Below are 20038 nucleotides of genomic sequence, written 5' to 3'. Positions count from 1 at the left end.
TTCAGCTTCTGCTCTTTCAATTTGCTCATTAAGTAACCTGGCATTTTCCTCAGCAAGTGATAGTTTAAATTCCAAAATAGAAATTTTCTTAAGACAATATTTGTACTGAACAAGCCCAGCTTCTTTCTCAGCCTCTAATCTACAAAGTTCTTGGTTAAGATTCTGACATTCAGCTTCTTCCCTTAGAGCTCGTTCATTTTGCCCATTTCCTTCCTCTTGTGCTTGAGATAACAGATTCTCTAGGCTAGATATTTTCTCTAAACACTGATTGAATTGAAGAAGACCAGCATCTCTCTCAGCTTCTAGTTCTGAAAGGGATTCCTTCAATATTTTGATTTCGATTTCAGCTTTGCTTGCTCATTCATCTAGCAGGCCAACATTTTTTTGTGCATGCTTAAGTTCTCTATCCATATTAGATAACTTCTCTACACTTTGCTGATATTGATAAAGGAGAGTATCCTTTTCATCTTGCACCTTTGCCAAAGTTTTCTTTAAAGTTTGAACCTCAGTTTCAGCTTTTGATGCCCGTTCAAACTCAAATAGGACCTAGTTTTTCAGCTTCTGGCTTCTAGTTGATATCTGCGAAACACTATCAAAATTTTGTCCACTCTCTTCTGCTACATATAAACTTTGGCCTTTTTTCGTCCTTCCGTATGCAACCTTTGGGTTTTCTTGCACTGCTCCTTCTAAATTAAACATCTCATGCAGCTGTTTTAGACCCCTTTTGCTTATCCCCAAGTCAGAGTCTTCTAAATTTCCACCTGTGCTTTTCACTGTAAATAAGTCGGTTGATGGGTATTGTTCAATGTAAATTTCCACCACTGAAAGTCCATTTTTCGTATCTTAAACTCACCATTGGACCCAAATCTGAGCTTCTTTTGATGATGGGTATTGTTCGGTTGGGCAGCTAAAACACCTGTCGAAAGCAACGACACTGAAGCTATTAACAACACCACAAACGTTATACTAAGATTAAAATAAAATCCTCAACAAGCTAATAACAAGATATTATACAGATTCTTTACGAAATAAATACCAGAAATGTATATAATTTGACAATCAAAATTATTTCAAAATATAAACTAAACAATTTAAGACATTAACCTTACGGTTTCAGTGAACTGTGAGACTCATCCTGTGTCCTTGAGTTAGAAAGTGGGGTTGAGAAGAAAGTCGTCGATGGAGGGCTGGAACAGGGTGAGCGACTGTCGAGATGAAAGCTGTCGATGGAATAAGAGTGGAAGGTCATCACCGAAGATGAAGAGAGTCCTCGCACATTATCGGGAGAGGGGGAAATGGGTCAAACTGCCGATGGAGAAAGATTGAAGAAATGGGGGTAGGGGAAATGGGTACACGGGAAAGGGGAGTTACTGTAGAAAAAACTTAGGGATTTGGCGCTATTTTATTTTACCTTGCCTGAAACTTTTTTCATATACAATAACTCTTTTTAAATACTATTATAATGATGTGTTATAGTAATGGTTGTTTGGTGTAGTGATGGCTGGCAGATTTTCTAAATCAAAGAAAAATTGTAAATAATTTCTTTATTGCTCCAGATTGCAAGAGAGGTTATTCAGAACATACAATTAGCTATAAATAGATAGCATGAACTCTTGGAAAATCAAATATCTTATCTTGTGATAAAGATAATTTATTTGATTTATTCTGACTGCATTTATTCAGAGATTGAATTATTCTGGATAAGAAAGATTCGAAAATGAACCTGATCAAGAAAAATGACAAAACTTGTTACAACCGATCAAGACTGAAGATCATGCTGACTCAATAGTTTCCTGTTTCGTCGGAACAAAATCAACCTGGTTGGCAGATTTTTTTCAACCAAAGAAATTTGCAAATATCCTTGTATTAATTGCAAAGACTTCAGAAGAGTTGGTCTTGGACATTTTTCTCAGCTATAAATACATTGCCAAGGCCTTTGGAAAAATCACCTCCTCCATTTTGTATTTTGTAAACACTTGTTGTTAATTTTTAGGAGTGTTTCTTTGTAAAAAATTAAGTTGCTCACCTTTATCTTTGTGTGTGTGCTGAGTGCATTTGTCCATATATCTATCTTGTTCCTTGTAACATGTGGTATCTTTTGTGACTGTGTTTATAAGGATCTTTGGGAGAAGATTTCATCAAATTCTTGCTTTGGGAGGATGAGAGCACTCGCTATTTTTTGAAGGGATTTCAAGAGAATCAGCGTTTCATCAAAACTAGATTCGTAGAGAAGAGTACAACAAGATTGCGGCAATAGTTTAAGAGGGGGTCTTACATTGTTTAAGTCAATGCTTTTGTACACATTATTTCTTTCCTAATTGGTTTATTCACTGGGCGTGGCCCTGTGGATGTAAGTTATTCGAAAGGTTTACTGAACCACGTAAAAATTCGTTGTGTTCTTTATTGTTTTTTGCACTGTCTTTTTATTGTGTTCAATTTCTGTCGTGACAAGTTCTTATTCTGTCCCGACAAATCTGAAATCTGTTTAAACATTTAATTACCATTCCGCACCTTAATTAATTCACCTTGTTTAATTAATTTGGTAATTACTAAAAACAGAATTTCACTCTTGACCACTCTCAAGATCACCTGCATCCTAGAGTCCACACTTGAACCTCTCCCAACGCCATCCGACAAGGACACTCCTGAGGTGGTGGAGAGAAGAAGAAGAGGAAGGAGGACAATTGTAATGACCCAACTACTCTAGACTTTGGACCATTAACGAAAACTATACATAGACCCTAATCTTTAATAGAACTTACAAGTGAAAAAGAACATACTTTATTAAATACTTGTAAAAACCAATGTTTAAACTTACATAAACTCAAAGCAGGATATGGGATCCCATTGTTTTAAAAAGAAAACATATCTTAATTGAAATGAAAAGAGATTACATAAATAGGTGCGAAAAAATACACATAAACCATAAATTAAAGACTACATCCTCGAAATCGAACTCTCGACTCCTTGAATCTATTCATCACCGATACACATTCCCCAAGCATCCACGAATCTTACCCGCCACTATAGCTATTTTCCTGCACATATAAACAAAAAGGAATGAGCCTAATGCCCAGCAAGGAAAATCTAACACATAGTTCATATACATAAATTTCATAAGAAACAGAAAAATATAACATAACACTTATATCATACACATACTATAATGGTCATTATTACTTGGGGTCCCATAGACTAAACAAGTCATATGCCCATTAGATTAATGGGGTCCTACTAGCTAAGCAGGTCATATGCCCATAATCTATTTGGGGCTTGTTAGTCATATGGGTCATATGCCCAAGCCTACATACATACATACATAACATAACACATTTCATAACATAAAAACATAAGATAACATATAAAACATATAACATATAAATTCTATCCTATTTTCCTTACCAAAATTACCAGGATAAGAGGACAGAGTTAGGACTTTGGAACACTCTTAAGAACCATTTGAAATAGAGTGAGTATAGTGAAGAAGAGAAATATAACGTCCCTAAGGTAGGGTACGTCTGCCACATACTCGTAATTCTAGGGTTTACGAGTATGTAAGGCACTTGACCAAAAGAATTAAATAAAATGATACGAAGAAATATAGAAAAATTTAAAACTTTTATATAAACTTATTAGAAGAAATTATTACACGTATGAATACTTTAAATTTAAGGCAGCCATATGAAAACTCTAAACCATTATTGCATTGCTACTGAGTCCGTGCTCCACAAGTTGCTCAACAGCTAAAGCCACACCTGGAAAAATGTTGGAAAATAACATAATGAGCTAACGCTCAGTAAGCAAATCTCATGCATACACATACACATGAATGTCGTGAGTTTGTAGTGCACATATACTAATATGCTGACTTATATACTTATGCCTTTCATTTATTGCTCATGCACTTTCAAACTTTACTTTTATGCTCTTTCTTTTAGTTTCACATTTTTATGGGCCCAATATCACTTGTGCACACTGTTTGATTCGGCCAATGCCTGCAGGGCTTGTTACACATATCATATAGAATCCCATGGGTTCTCCTCCGGCTAGCCATCATCTCAGCTAGGCTCATCATAACACTCATTTCATCGTCGCCATAGCTGCCATACTTATTACACATATGGAGGAGAAAGACGGGAACATGGCAAGCATGTCTGAATGGTCAACTCTGACCTAGCCCATACTAGTGGGCAGCCACTATTAGTCTTATAGACCTCCGTCTTCTTTGCTGAACTTACTTAATTGCTTCATCAAAACAGTGGCACCCTTTTTAAACATATTATTATCACTTTGCTTAAGTCTTGTGTCATTAAAATGTTAAATTTTTACATAAGACTTTTCAAGGCATTTCATAACTTTTCTCATATTCATATGCATGGTCTTATATCACATAATAATGTATCACATAACTGTACATGCCATGCATACATGCTGATGCTGAAATGCCAATGTTCATGTCCATGATTCATGTTGATGGTATTCAATCAAGGCATTGTATCACATCTCATATAACTCAAAACATCTTTAGTCATAATACATGAAGCTTTGGGTTGGTGGCGTCGTTATACCTTAGCGAAGAGCTATGGCTCAGGTCTAAGGTTTCCAGCCTAAAAACTTAAACGCTTCATATATCATAACATATAACAAATCATGAACATAAAGTAATCCACATATCCATCAACATAAGAACACATACTTGCACATAATTCATATCATTCTTAACCAAGTAAGACATCTTTCACATATCACTGAATTCATCAATTACATATCACACAACACCCTTATGGTGTTCATATAACCATTCTTCACATACTTATCATATGCATCATCATCATACCATACTTAACTCATCAGATGTACACAATCAATGTAGTCATGCATCTTACACTTAAGCACAAAAGGTGAGATTTACTTACCTTAGGTCCTTAGCTTATTTTAAAATTGCTAAGCAAGAGTCAATCAATCAAATCCATACAAATCATATTCAAGGCACATCATTTATTAAATTCTATCAAAATCGTAAATATACACTATTGATAGTGTATATTAACAATACCATAAACTATATGAATGATAATAATAATTATTATCAACGTAATACAAATAACTCTTCATATAAAACCATGCTTTAAACCTTGCTCATAAGATAATGTACTCTTATGATAATAATAACAAGAATAATAATTATCGTCTATAAATAAACTTACTTCAATATTAATAACAAAAATACTTCAATAACAATACATATATGAATGTATATATTCAAATAGTCATTTTATAAAAGAAATCATATTTTTAACATAAAGTTGTAATAATCGATATAATGATAATAATATAAATATAAATATTTATATTTATATTATTATTAATTAGTCATAATATCAATTCCAGTGATATAATAAATATACTTTATCCAAAATTTACTGGTCTTACAAATATCAATAACTGTAAGAAACTAATACTGATATTATTTTGATATTCAAATATTAACAAAATATTAATATATAAGAATAATTGTTAAATAATAGGTTTACTATAAATCACACTTTTCATATATATATATGAAACTATATTCTTGATTTACTTAACAAAATAATAACAATAATAATTAAAATTACTTAATCATAAAAATTTCCATATTAATATAAAATCAATTAAATATGTATTTTTATACTTTATTTAATATATAATATTTTCTAGAAAATTGGACAGCACAACGGCTATAAAGTGGACAATCCCAAAATCAAAACCTGTATAAAAAATACATATAATCCCAGACAGCCAGTAAATTACAGAAAATATTCCATATATCAATAATATATAATTATATACTATAAATACACATAATAACAATTACTCTAATCAATCACAATTAAATCACAATATAGGTCAAAGAAATTATACCACAATGATCGGGTTCCACAATAAGTCAAACGGTGATTTTCTGAAACACAAAACGTACTTCGGAACCTCGAACACTAAGTTTCGACCGTCGGTCTACGGTGGATCGCGGTGGCTCGTGGTGGGCCCACCACCCAACTATGGTAGATGTAGGAACAAGTTATTGGGTTTTGAAGCCCACAACACGAGGAGCACGATGGTGGTGACAGATCGGCAAACGGATGCCCGAGGTGGTCGAATCGCAACTTTGAAGTCGCGGGGTGGCCAAACTTAAATCGAGTGGTTGAGGCGTTTAATCGGCGAGTGAGCTCTAGATTCCCGCGTGAGACGATAGTTCGGAGGCCTCTGAATCCAACGGTCCGGCGCGTGGCTAAAAGTGGTGGCCGGAAAGTACTCCTGCGTCGTCGGCAACAGTAGCACGCAGAGAGAGAGAGAGAGAGAGAGAGTTTCTGAGGATAGAGAGAGAGAGAGGGGGGTTCGGGTAAAAAGAAAGGCTGGAGCCTTTTCTTTTCTTTTTTATTTTTTTATTTTTTTTATTTTTTTAAATTACACTTGGACCCAAAATACTAAAATTCTTTTCAAATAAGCCCTTTAGCAAAACTTTCTTAATTTTATAAAAATCCCCAATTAAAATTATATGACATTTGGGTCCAATACTTGACTACTCAAGTTTCTCTCTCTTTAATCTCATTAAAACATAAAATGATATTTTAAACACTATTTTTCCATTACTATTTCTTAAATTTGTAAACTTGTACATTTTATGTATTAAAACTCTGATTTATAATAAAAAAATGTATAATGAAAATGTTGGATATTACAAGAAATGAAAGGAATGGAAGGACTAAACCATTGAGAAAAATACTTACCAAAAACTTATGTGCAAGTTCTTAGATTTCCTAACCAAAATAAGAATAAGGTTAGAAGGCTGGTAGAAGATTATGAGAACTTAAAGAAAATAATACCAAAGAGCTAGAGTGTGGATATACCTTGGAGACTTGTAAGACCAATCTAAACCTTGAACCGAAATACTATAAAACCTTACTTCCCCAAGTGTTTGATAAGCTTATGATGATCAAGCTTATGATTCCCAACCCAAGTGTTTACACTCTCACACTCACCTAGCAACTTGCAGCCTCTGAACTTAGAGCAAAAGATGAATAATGGCTGGGTACTAGGTCCTATTTATAGAGTTTAGGAATGAAAGGATCTTAATTTAACTTGAATAAAAATAATGGCTTTTTAAGTGAAAATAATTTGAATCATCGTTCAGCAGAGGCTGAAGACTCGTTCAGAAAGGTGCTGGACTTATCAAGAGGTTGAAGGGTTGAATGGAAAATGATTTCAAAAACATTCAAAATATGCTGAAGGAGGCGATATATCGCCCCCTATAGGCGATATATCACCTGGACCATTATGCCCGAGGCAAATGTGCATCGTTTCGTGTTTTCCGTATCTACGTGCTGCGATATATCGCCCCCCATAGCTGCGATATATCGGCATACGCTGATTATTTAAACACGAAATTACACATTTTTAGCTTAATTTGAATTGAGTAAACATCCTTGACTAAGCCCTTAAACGTTTTCAAAGCTGCTGACTGACCTTAGAGCATTCAAATTTTACCCTTATTAAATTAAATCCTCAAAATACTTAATCATTAATAACCCATACATAACATGTGCTAAAATCCCATTGGTTCTTATCTAAACCTTATAGTATAATAAATATTATCCTCAATATCAGTCATATTAATCAAACCTTAGGTTAAAATTAATATTCTTAAACTATAGGTTAAACTTAGAACATCTACAAGTACTACTATGAGTGTCCAAATAAATCCCGGTCTGAACCAAAAATCCACAGTCATAAAGATAATACTATTAATACTATAATACTACTATCTAACTAGCTAAGTAAAGTTCTTGGACTCTACAACAATGTCCTTTGTAGGGGCCATATCCTCAATGCCCATTTCGATAGGCCTTATGACTTCTACATCGAGACCAAGTCGGCAAATGAGATATGAGATGCACTTCAGACAAATTCAAGGTGGAAGAGGAAGGTACCAATTTTTTTTTTAATTTCTTAATATATTGATTTCAAATTTTTTGGTGATAAATCTATTCTTCCTCAAATACATGAGCTGCAAATTATTGTTAACAAATTAAAAGTTATGAAAATTGAGTTTCCTTAGACTTTTCAAGTTGGTGCTGTAGTGGCAAAATTACCACCAACTTGAAGGAGATATAGGAAAAGAGTCCTTTATAAAAATGAGGATTATTCTTTGGAGGAAATCAAAAAGCATATTCGAATCGAGGAGGAATCGATATGTAGAGACAAACTTGTTATCTCTGTCAGGGGGCCCGAGGGATCTTCGCGTACCTCTGGCACTGTTCGCACTTGCGGACGTAGTCTATGCAGTCTTTCTTCATGGTGGGCCAGAAGTATCCTTGGCGCAGAATCTTCTTGGACAAACTGGGCCCGGCCATGTGATCTCCGCAAAAGCCTTCATGGACCTCACGCATGATGGCGCCCATCTCAGTCCTGGACACGCACCTAAGGTAAGGCATAGATAGTCCCCGGCGATAGAGTTTCCCGTCCATCATGACGTACCAGTGGGCCTGGTACAGGAGCTTCCTGGCCGCGGCTCAATCGTTCGGAACTTCCCCAGTAGACAGGTATCGGATCAGTGGCCCCATCCAGGAAGTGGAGTGGTCGACGGCATGGACGATGGGAGCCCTGATGCTCGGGACGGGGAGATGGTTGACGGGAACCAGTTCGGCTAGTTCAGCCTCTGCGTCGGTTGCCAGCTTTGCTAATGTATTCGCGAAAACATTCTTCTCCCGGGGAATCTGGCGGATGGAATGCACTGCGAACGTCTGGAGAATCTCCCTCGTTTGGGTCACTTATGCCGCCATTCTTTCTCCCTTGGTCTGATACTCCCTCGAGATTTGCCTGACTACTAGCTGAGAATCGCTGTAAATTTCGAGGTTCGCTGCCCCTACCTCCCGGGCCAGACGCAGGCCGGCTAGGACAGCTTCATGCTCCGCCTCGTTGTTCGATGCTTTGAACTGGAAACGGAGGGCATTTTGTAGCTGGTTCCCCTACGGTGACACCAAGATGATCCCGGCGTCGGCCCCATTCTCGTTCGAGGCTCCATCCACGAAGATTTTCCAAACGGGCAACGCGGGGGCTGCGGGGATACTCTCTTCTGGGGGGATCCCGGAACATTCGACGATGAAATCGGCCAGGGCCTGTCCTTTGATGGACACCCGGGGCACGTAAGATATATCAAATTGGCTCAGCTCCATTGCCCACTTCAGGATTCTCCCCGACGACTCAGGTTTCTGCAACACCTGTCGCAGGGGATGGTTGGTTAAGACCTTTATGGCGTGAGCCTGGAAGTAAGGTCGAAGCTTCCGGGAAGCCATCAATAGGCAGAAAGTCAGCTTTTCGATCAACGGGTACCGAGATTCGGCGTCTAGTAACTGCTTGCTCACGTAGTATACCGGGAGTTGTGTCCTTTCCTCTTCTCGTACCAACGCGGCGCTAATGGCGTGCTCGGTCACGACTAGGTATAGGTACAAAGGCTCTCCTTCGATTGGCTTCGCCAGGATGGGGGCTTTGGCCAGGTGTTCTTTCAGCTTCTGGAAGGCCTCTTCGCACTCGGGTGACCACTCGAACCGCTGGCATCCCCGAAGGACGTTGAAAAAAGGGACGCACTTGTCCGTGGCCTTAGAAACGAAATGGCTTAGGGCGGCCACCCGCCCCGTCAGACTTTGAACGTCCTTGTGCTTCTGGGGAGAGGCCATGTCGATCAGTGCCTTGATCTTCTCTGGGTTGGCTTCGATTCCTCGGAAGCTCACTATGAAGCCCAGGAACTTCCCGGAAGCACGCCGAAGGTGCACTTCTTAGGGTTCAGCTTCATCCCGTACTTCCGGATAACTGCGAAAGCCTTTGCCAAATCGTCCGAATGGTTCCGCGATGTCTTGGACTTGACCAACATATCGTCGATGTACACTTCCATGTTTCGCCCTAGCTGGGCCCGAAACATTCGATTGACGAGCCTCTGGTAAGTTGCTCCGGCATTTTTGAGTCCGAAAGGCATGACTATATAGCAATAGATGCCCTTGTCAGTTTGGAATCTAGTATGCTCCTGATCCGCCACGTGCATGGAGATCTGGTTGTAGCCGGAGTAAGCGTCCGTGAAACTCAAGATCTCGTAACCAGACGTAGCATCCACCATTTGGTCGATTCGGGGGAGTGGGAAACAGTCCTTTGGACACGCTTTGTTGAGATCCGTGAAGTCAATGCAAGTCCTCTAGGTCCCGTTCGGTTTCGGCACCAAGTCCGGATTGGCCAGCCACACGGGATATACCGTTTCGCGGATGAAGTTGATGGAAGACAACTTCTCCACCTCCAGCTTGAGGGCCTCGGCCCTCTCTGTCCCCAAAGGCCTGCGCTTCTGGCAGACCGGTGTTGCGCTTGGGTCGATACTTAATGCGTGGCAGATGATATTGCGGTCGATCCCGGTCATGTCGGAGTGGGACCAGGCCAGGAGGTCCTGGTTTTTCTGCACTTGAGCGAGAATGGCAGCCCGAATGTCTGCCGGCAGGCTCTTTCCTACTTGGACGGTCCTGGTCGGGTCAGTTTCGCTAATGCATACCTCTTCTACTTCGTCCATTGGCTCCAGGACGCGATCGTCTCCTATTCGCGGGTCCAGATCATCCTCTTCCTGGACTACTTGCTCAGCCGGAAGGATGGCTGGCTCGACGGGCTCCTCCCGGACCATATATATGGGACGGGTAGAGACATGGTAACACTTTCGAGCGCTTTTTAGGTCTCCCCGGACAGTCCCTATTCCTCCGTTGCCGCACGGGAACTTCATGCAAAGATGGCGGATGGAGGTGATGGCCCCGAACTCGAACAGTGCGGGTCGGCCAAAGATGACATTGTAAGCGGTTGGGCAATCCACCACAACAAAGGTGCAGAACTTGAACGAGTACTGCAATTCATCCCCCGGCGTCACCGGCAGCTGGATCTTTCCCATGTGGAGAAGTGCATCTCCATTGAAGCCGTAGATTTGGGTTGGGCAGGATGCCATATCCGCCTCCGTCAGGCCAATGGCGGCAAAGGCGGGCTTGAACAACAGGTTGACGGAGCTTCCGTCATCCACCAACACGCGGGATACCAACTTGTTGGCAATTTGAGCATCTATGACCAGCGGGTCGTGGTGCGGAAAATGGACGTTGCAGGCGTCGTCCTCCGTGAATGTGATGGGGAGGTTCATCAGTTTAGGGCGCTGAGCCGGGGCCTGGACAAGGTTGCAAACTTCTTGGTCGTGGTCTAGCTCGCTCAGATAGCGCTTCTGGTCATTTTTCGAAGGTCCTCCCAGGTGGGGTCCGCCCGATATGGTCGCCACATGTCCGTCCACTCGAGGGGGTGCGGCCCTGGAAGAATAGGGCATTCCCGGACCGGGAGCCGGCACGGCGATGGTCCCTTGAGGGGCCTGCGCTGGAGGTCCCTGTGCATACCCTCCCTAGGGCGGGTATGTACGAGTTGTCACCGCCGCCGTGGACTGCCTGGGGCTTGCTGACATGCCCGGGACACCCATGGGCACTCTTACCCACTGATGGAGGTGCCCCAGCTTAATGAGGTTTTCAATCTCATCTTTGAGCTGCCGACACTCGTCGGTGGTGTGGCCCACGTCTTTATGGTAGGCGCACCGTTTGCTGGTGTCTCTCGGATTCCTCCCCCCCTTAAACATGGGGCTAGGCTTCCGGTAATGGACCGCTCTCTCTGTCGCCAGGTAGATGTTTTCCCGGGTGTCCACCAAGTTGGTGTATTCCGAATATTGGGGCTCGTAGCCCCTCTTCCCTTTTTTGGCCAGCTCAGGCCGGTTCTGGCTTTTGCCCGATCGTTTCCCCCGCGAGGGATTCACGCTTGCCTCGATTACTCCCGTCTGCGATTGCTGGGCTACGACGGGAGTCATACTGTGGCCTGCCGGCGCGACGCCATAACCGGAGAAGTGCGTTGATTGGGCCGGGGCGTACCCCGAAACTGCGAGGCCGTATACCGTGGGGGTGTAACTGATGCCGGTCGTGACGGCCGTCCCCGGGACTATAGGGGGCGTGGCGTAGGGCTGTGCAGGGAACTGTCCCGCACCTCCTGGAATCGTCTGAGGGATGGGGTGAGGAGCCGGAGGCCATCTGAAGGCCTGGATCTGAGCCTCCTCCCAGTTGATGAATCCTTGGGCCCTCCAGATGAATTCTTCCAAAGTGGCGGATTTACTGCGCTGCATGTCATCCCAAAGTGGGGACCCGGCCCGAATTCCAGACGCTGTCCGTCATCGACCTTTGTCTTGGAGGCTTCTTCAGTAAAGCGCTGGATGTAGGCTCTCAATGTCTCTGCGGGTAGTTGCTTAATATTGGCGAGGGCACTGATTTGCATGTCCATCCTCATGGCGGCCACGAACTGCTTCCGAAATACCGACTGTAGCCCAGACCATGATTGGATGAACCCCGGTTTAAGCCTCTTCCACCACTCTTCGGCGGGACCGCCCAATGTGATGGAGAAGCAGAGGCACTTTCCGTTGTCGCTGACGTGAGCCACGGTCATGAGTCGGTTGTACCGGGACAGATGATCCCTAAGATCTGTATTTCCAGTATAGGCTGTGAGGCTCGACATCTTGAACCCCTTGGGCAATACGGCGTCCATGATGTGCCTCGCGCACGACTCTTTATCCTCTTCGTTGGACTCAGTGTCCGCGCCTTCCTGCTTGCGGACCAGGCGATCAGTGACCTTTTTTAGAGCAGCCACCTGCTCCATGAGTAGCTTGGCCGTGCTATCCTCCAAGGGGATTCTCTCGTTCCTCCTGTCGTTGATGTCGTTTCTGAGGTCGCCGTCTCGAGGGAGGATTTTTTCCTTGCGGGCCCGCTCCTTCCGGGCATTCAGTCCATCGCGTAAATCTACCCGGGAAGTGTCATCCCCTGAATTGAGAGCGCGACGATCCTCGCGGTGAGACCGTTCCCAACGGTTCTTGTTGACCGAGGCACTTGGGTGCAGAGACCTTTCCCGCCCGTTCGGCCCTGGGGCGTGCCGGGGCTGATCGTTCTGTGGCCGCGCTCCCTGCGGATCGATTGGGTGGCCTCGTCCTGGGACGGGGCGCACCTTCTCTTTCCTAGGCAACGGCCGTGAACGTGCCCCGGCTTTCTCGACGGGGGTGGTCTTCTCCCGGGTCTTCCGTCGCTCCTTGTCCGGGACTCTCAGAGCCGTGTCGGGAAAAGGCTCTGGGGGACGGACCGGACTAGCACCCTTGGGGCCCCCGGCTTGCTCTTGGGGAGCGGGTTGTTGCGTTTCTGGAAGTGGGCCAGCCGTGGGGTTGGCTGCTGGGCCCTGCGCGGCCATCAGCGCCTGTAGGGCTCGTAGAGACTCTTGCACCCGGCAGTGTGCCTCCGCCTGTTCAGCCATTCTGGCTTCCTGATCCAGGATTTGTTGCCTTAGTCTAGTCACCTCCGAGGCTTGCTGATCGTCGTGGGGGATTCCAGGATCCGCAGCTTCATCGTGATACTCCCCCTCGTTTTCCTCCTCGTAGTAATCTTCTTCATTTTCTACTTCGTAGTTTTGCGACTCGTCTTGGTGGGATGCCTGAGGCACGTCCTCGGGCGGGTCCAGAGGAATGTTCTAAGAAGGCAGCGGGTCCCCATTGCTCTGCTCAGGATTGGTAGGGTCGAAGGTGGTGTGTCGTGTGTTCACCATCGTAGCAAAGGCCTGACGTTGGCGCTAGCTTCCTTCAGCTCTCAATGAAAGCACCAAACTGTTAACCGAGATTTTCGGCAACTCTATCAATGAATAATATTTGCTGGTAATAATAATGAAAGTAGAAGGTCGACACGGGGTTTTTACGTGGTTGGGGCGTTAACTAGCCTTAGTCCACGAGTCTATATATTAGAGCTAGAATAAGCTTTTACAATGGAGTTTTCTAGTAATATCTGAACAGAGTTTCTGTCTTTTTTCTCTCCGAAGCCCCCTTTACATTGTTCTACAACTTATATTTATAAGCTGAGGGGAACACCGGGTCTGGGCCGGATCCGACCCGGGCCCATAAGAGAAATGGGTACAAGGGGCCTCTCTAGTGGAGGCCCAATACAAAAAGGTATAAAATACACGAAATTCAAACCAGCTAAGGCCCAATTGGTTGACCTGAGAAGCAAGCCTCGCCCGACAAAACGACGCTTTGGCTCTGACCACTTCGAGTCACGAGGCTGATTCAGGAGACAAGACCGGTCAGGGTACTTGGCTGCGTAGTCCTGACACATCAGTGTGCAATCCCGAGGTGAAAAGTGGGGGACAATGCCCACGAGAAATGAGGCAGCTTCAGGATCCCAGACGCTTGGCCCTTCGACCGGGGAGGAGGCGATCCAGGTCCGTTTACCGTTGGCCCGCTCCATTTACCATAGGCCCGGACCATACCAAGGTCCGCGACGGTCTGGGCGCTTCAGACATCGCCCGGACCGTTCTTGCTGAGGACGAACACGGAGGGATGTCCCGGACCCCTCAAATGGACCCTGTCTAGAGTCCTTGGTCCGTACCAGTCCCCTTGGGCAATTTTCAAACCAAGGGACCTTGGGCCGGGCCCATGTGCCGTGCTGGCCCTCTGACCGCGTGCCAGGGCGGAGGCCCAAAGCCCCTGCATGAAATGGGGATAACAGGTGGTTAATAGGAACATTTGAGGAATTGGTTGGAATGGGGAATGAAATGACCATTTTACCCCTAGGAGTCATTTGATGATTAGTTAAATTAGAGGGGCAACTTGGTCTTTTGTCTAAGTAATATATTCATAAATTTAGGGAAACAAAAGAGAAGAAACTAGAAACTAAAGGAACTCTCAGCTCACCCTCTCTCACCTCACGTACTCCCTCTCTTTTACTCTCTTTTGTGAAATATTGAAGCTAAGGAAGAAGGACTGAAGAACTCAAACTTGAGGCTAGGGTTTTGGAAGGGAATTCAACAGGGGATTGAAGCTGGAATTGGTGTAGTTTTAGCCATAGATGGGGTAAGGTTTCCATTGTTATTTCTCTGTGTTAGGCTGACTAGTTTGAGCTTGGAGCATGTGCTTATTCTGGGATTTTGAAGGGATTATATATGAATTGAAGCTTTGGAACTAGGAAGGGTTTAGCTGAGACTTAAGCTCAAAATTTGGAGGTTGAAGCTTGTGAGAAGATGGTCACAACTGAGGTAAAATTCTGACTGATATCTCTGAATTTTCTGAGTTCTTACTCTGTTTTTATTGTGTTTTGGGTTTGAAGCTTGAGTGTGGGTTTTGGGGATTGGTTGGAGTTTTTGGGAAGAACTTGGTTAGGTTTTGTTGCCTATGATGAGTAGAGTGTAGTCCTATAGTTAATTTTAGGTATGAAGATTTTGAGGGTTGGATTTTTGGAGCTTCGGCTCGGGGAGATTCGAAGGAGAAACCCATAAAATATGTGTTTTCTTGTTGCAGCGCTAGGTTAGGAGCGCTACAGCGCTAGGCTGCGAGTTTAGGGGGCTAGAGTCTCTGACTCTAGCACTGTAGCACCTATCAGGTAGTTCTGTAGCGCTACTCAACTTTCAGAACTTGGTTTTTGGGTTCTTTTTAGAGTTTTTGCTCGGGTGATGGTTTCACCACTTCGTTTAGTGGAATTAAGGGCCCCGAGAGTGCTAGTTTGGTCCCGAGATTGTTTTTTTTGGAATTTAAACTCATCAAAGTACCATGTATGGATTGTGATTAGGTTTATCACCAAGTCTCAAAGCTATGGATCGTGCTTGGAACCATTTCTCCTTCTCTGCTTAGAAATTAAAGGTAAGAAAACTACACCATTTTGTGTGGCTGTGATGGGACTAAGAGATCCCTATATCTGAATATAATTGTTGTATGATTATGATATGCCATGAGAGTGTGAAATAAACAGCATAAGAGTGTCGGGATTGATATTTGCGCACAGGACGCGGCTCGGCCATTGGTAGCTGAGGCAACTAAATAGTCACTAAGCTCGGCCTAAGTGAGTCGGAGTCAATGAGTTAAACACTGGGCTTGGCCTAAGCGAGCCGGAGTGAGTGGGTTAAACAGAGGGTGCGGCCTTAGTGCGTCGACCCTGAGTATTGTTTGATGATTTTGTTAAATAGTTGATTATGAATGTGTTTACTGCTATTAATCTGATGTTGATGGCTTGTTGAATACCTGGATGATAGACTGATGATTCTTTGTTTGTCGTCACTGATTTTGTGCCTGTTATGGCCTGATAAATATCTTGTTAATATCTTATGAATCATTTGATTGTATGGATTGTTTATGCTATGCTATATAGTTTTCTTGCTGAGCCTCGGCTCATGTGTGCTAAGTGGTGCAGGTAAGGCAAGGGTTTGATGGTTCAACCATGAATTGAAGAGCACTTGGGGAAAGATGTATATTGTCAGCTGCTTGTCCGTCACAGTCGAGGGATTGTACAGGGAAGAAAACCAAAAATGTGTATGTTGCCATTAGAATGGCCTTGATTGTATATAACTCTGCTATCCCAAAAAATTGGAGATCGATGACGTGGCAATAGAGGTGACAAGTGGCAGTACATGGTCTGTAAACGATACATTAATAGTCAATAAATATATTGGCTCCTCAGAGTTGTGATAAAGTGATCTGGCTTAGGAGTGACCCGGTAGACCGATGAAGAATTTTGACTGGCTTGAGAAGTGTCATGGCCGACTAGGCATGACCTTGTCCGACCAGTCACGTGTTTGTCTGCCCAGGAATGATCTTGTCTGTCCAGGAGTGACCTTGTCTGCCCAGTCATGACCATGTCCGACCAGTCATGACCTGTCTGCCCAGCCAAGTGCATGTCTGCCCAGTCAAGTGCGTGACTGCCCAGTGAAGGTGTGTTCGACCAGATAGAGGAGGACTATGTCAAGATTCTCATAAACGACTTCAACAAGAATCGATCTTGGCATACGTGGGAATCTCTCATTTATCCCATGATTGTAGTATACTGTTATATTTTGAATAATATTGTAAGTTAAATATAATGAGAATAACAAAATATCCCGATGATGGGGGGATATCAGATGTACGATCCTAAGCCTATAAATACAAGGCTTATGGGATCATAAAGGGGACTTTTTTTTTGGGGGGGGGGGGGGGGGAAGTTTGGATCTGAATTTTATAGAGAGAGAAATTACTTGCATTTGAGAGAATTCTTGTATTTTTTTAATCTGCATTGAAGAAACTCAGTTGACTCAAGTTCATCTGATCTTGAGTGCAGACCTATAATCACAACTCTAAGTGGATTAGGCTATTACCAACATATTGGGGCTGAACCACTATAAAAATTACGTGTGTTATTTACTTTCTTTTCAAAATCGTCTGTGCTGTTTATTTCTCTTGAAGGTTTTTGTCGTTTTTGATGTCTACACGTCGTTGGCCAAAAACGCGGTCAAGAAACTCTTTGAAATTTTGTAAATTTGTCATTTAAACCCTGTTTTTGGGATCACATGTACTAAGCATTTATTTTAATGAAAATGATCCGTTTATGACCAAAATATTTTAAACCTAACTTGTTTATGACTTTCGGGATCACATTTTCAACTAAACGACTTAATTAGCAAGTCCTGCACAATTACAAACACATAGTGTAATGGTCTTGGTTATCTAGGACGTTACAGTTAAACTCCCTAAAGAGATTCACGATTGATGGTTACATATCTTAACACTAGTTACTTAACTAGTGTTAGGTTCAATAGGTAATAACAAGTCAATCAAGTGTATATTAGTTGTACTCAAAACAATCCCATCTCAGATGTTGAGTACTTGTGAGTTACCAAATTGAGGGTTAAAACCAAGAGGTTTTTTTTTATAGAATTCAGTCTTGTGAAGACAAATATTTTTGGTAACAAATAGTGTAAGAGTTCTACCTATATGGACCTAGGGGTGGTGCTGCCTCTCACGAGAATTGAGAGTATTCTCAAGAACGTCCATGAATGGAAAGTGCACATGGCCATTAATGGTGCAAAGTGAGACATAGAGGTCTCAAGTGAACATGGAAAATGTGTGTGTGTTATCACCGATTTGTTACCATGGAAAGATGGTTCAATGCCTAGTACAACCAAATTTTCAACAAATTTTGTGATAATTACACTATAGTAAAGTTCAAGTTGAAAAACACTTTACTTTATGCACCAATGCAATGTTGGGGTTTTATGCCCTAATTAAAACACAAATTCTTTGTAATCTCATTTTATTATCAATAAAAGAATAGAAATCATTTTTTGACTTGGTCAATCACTTTGCTCACATGTTTTATTTTCATGATTATTTGTTTAATATAAACTTCTATTAAATCCCGAGCATATAGCTAATCTTATTTATAGTGACGTAATCACTGTGGAATATAAATATGATTATATGCTCAAAATAAGTTAGTCCTAAGATTAGTCAGTGCACTGGATTTACACTGACTTGCCAATCTACGATATGATCTACTTACACATTACAGTGTTATGTTCTTTCAAGAACATTAACAAAGTAGATAATATCGGATGTATTTGTTACATCGGACAGGACCGATATTGACAGTTGATAAGATAAGTAAACATACCGTTATTATCTATTCTAGTCATATCATATAGTTGACCATAGGTCAATTCAATCTCAATTTTGAGTGGTTAGTATTCTAACTGATTGTATTATTTAAGTTCTTTGACTTGTTCGTTACCAGCTTACCCTACGGACTAGCCCATACTTACATCTTGGGAACTCGGTAGTATAATTGAGTGGGAGTGTTAATCATAGATATGAACATCTATAGCTTCTGATGAAGAAGTGAAACGATGGTTTCCTTTTAGTTTGGTTCAAGGTGATAAATGATAGAGATCTCATTTCAGTAATTAAATTAGTTTACTGAAATATCATTTACAAGGAACTAAGTGTTTTAAGGATAAAATACAATGAGGGGTAAAACGGTATTTTAGTCCTATCTCATTGTAGACCGTTTATAGAGGATTGAGTGACAATTATGGTTGTAACAATGGATAATTAATAGCGTATCTATATTTGTTATAGAGCGTTCTATGAATTCAAGAGTGCAATTCCAAGTCTATAGTGGAGTCACGAGGAATTAATAAGTTAGTAAATTTATTTGTTAGATTTATGATAACTTATTGGAGCTTGATTTCTGTAACGCCGTGGTTACCCCAGAACAGTTACGGTGAACGGTGAACCAGAAATTTGACCCGTTACCCGAGTCCTTTGGTTAAAAACGTGCTCTAAATGTGATTAACAGGTTAAGGTAGAAAAACCAATAAAAGGAAAGGATGTTTTACATTATAAACTGCTCTGCAGAGCTAATCAAAACATTTACAAGTTGTTCTCAGTACAAAATAGTCATTACTGTTTCAAATTTACAATCCCGCCGACCTAAGTGGAAAAATAGGGTGAACCCCCTAGTTCCTCTGAGAACTCTTTGGCCGTGGTGGTCAAGCGGCCGCATATGTACACATCACCACCAAAGCTCTCCACTCAAGGCTAGGTGAGCTTTTCTTTCCCTTTACCTGCACCACATAGCACCCATGAGCCAAGGCCCAGCAAGAAAACACAGTATAACATGATATAATATCAACAATGATCATAATAATCATTCAGGACTATCAGTCCAAACAGATAGGTGACGGTCACAAAAGTCACTGAAATGGGTACATCCCCCTCTAGCCATGTGACGATAGGATCACCAGGGCTTAACAAATAACGAACCTTTCATAGCTTAAATAGGATAGGTGCATGGTGATTAGTCACTAACATAACCTTCCTCATGACCATAGAGTCATAAGCTTGGAACATCGTTCCCTAGCCATGTGACAAGCAGTCACCGGGGCCCTGTGCCCTGACTCTGAGTAACTAGTCATAGACTAGCCAAGCGCTTATAAGTTTCATCGACCTTAGGGTCGGTCCAGCATTAATGCCATAGAGCCATTCAATGCCGATATCGATTAGATCTAATCTTCATTTGGCCCTGCGTTCATGACGCTATGCCATCTCTGACTCTTAGGTCAGTAGCCCTGACTAATCAGTACATATACGAGTACACAACGTTCACTAGCATATAATATGCAATCC

The 20038-nt window shown here is 42.3% G+C and overlaps 1 long non-coding RNA gene across 1 annotated transcript; it reads right to left on the bottom strand.

Moving 5' to 3' along the window:
* Positions 1-698: 698 nt before the first annotated feature.
* Positions 699-1297, bottom strand: LOC133801651 (uncharacterized). Its single transcript, XR_009877074.1, has 3 exons — positions 1105-1297; positions 854-916; positions 699-761 (listed from the first exon to the last, which is right to left on the bottom strand). It is a non-coding gene; the product is annotated as an uncharacterized LOC133801651 (long non-coding RNA).
* Between the last annotated feature and the right edge of the window lie 18741 nt (positions 1298-20038).

This window comes from Humulus lupulus, chromosome 1, assembly GCF_963169125.1.
Source record: "Humulus lupulus chromosome 1, drHumLupu1.1, whole genome shotgun sequence".
Classification (NCBI taxonomy): Eukaryota; Viridiplantae; Streptophyta; class Magnoliopsida; order Rosales; family Cannabaceae; genus Humulus; species Humulus lupulus.
The sequence above is the reverse complement of the archived record's forward strand: the minus strand, read 5'-3'. Positions and strand labels throughout refer to the sequence as shown.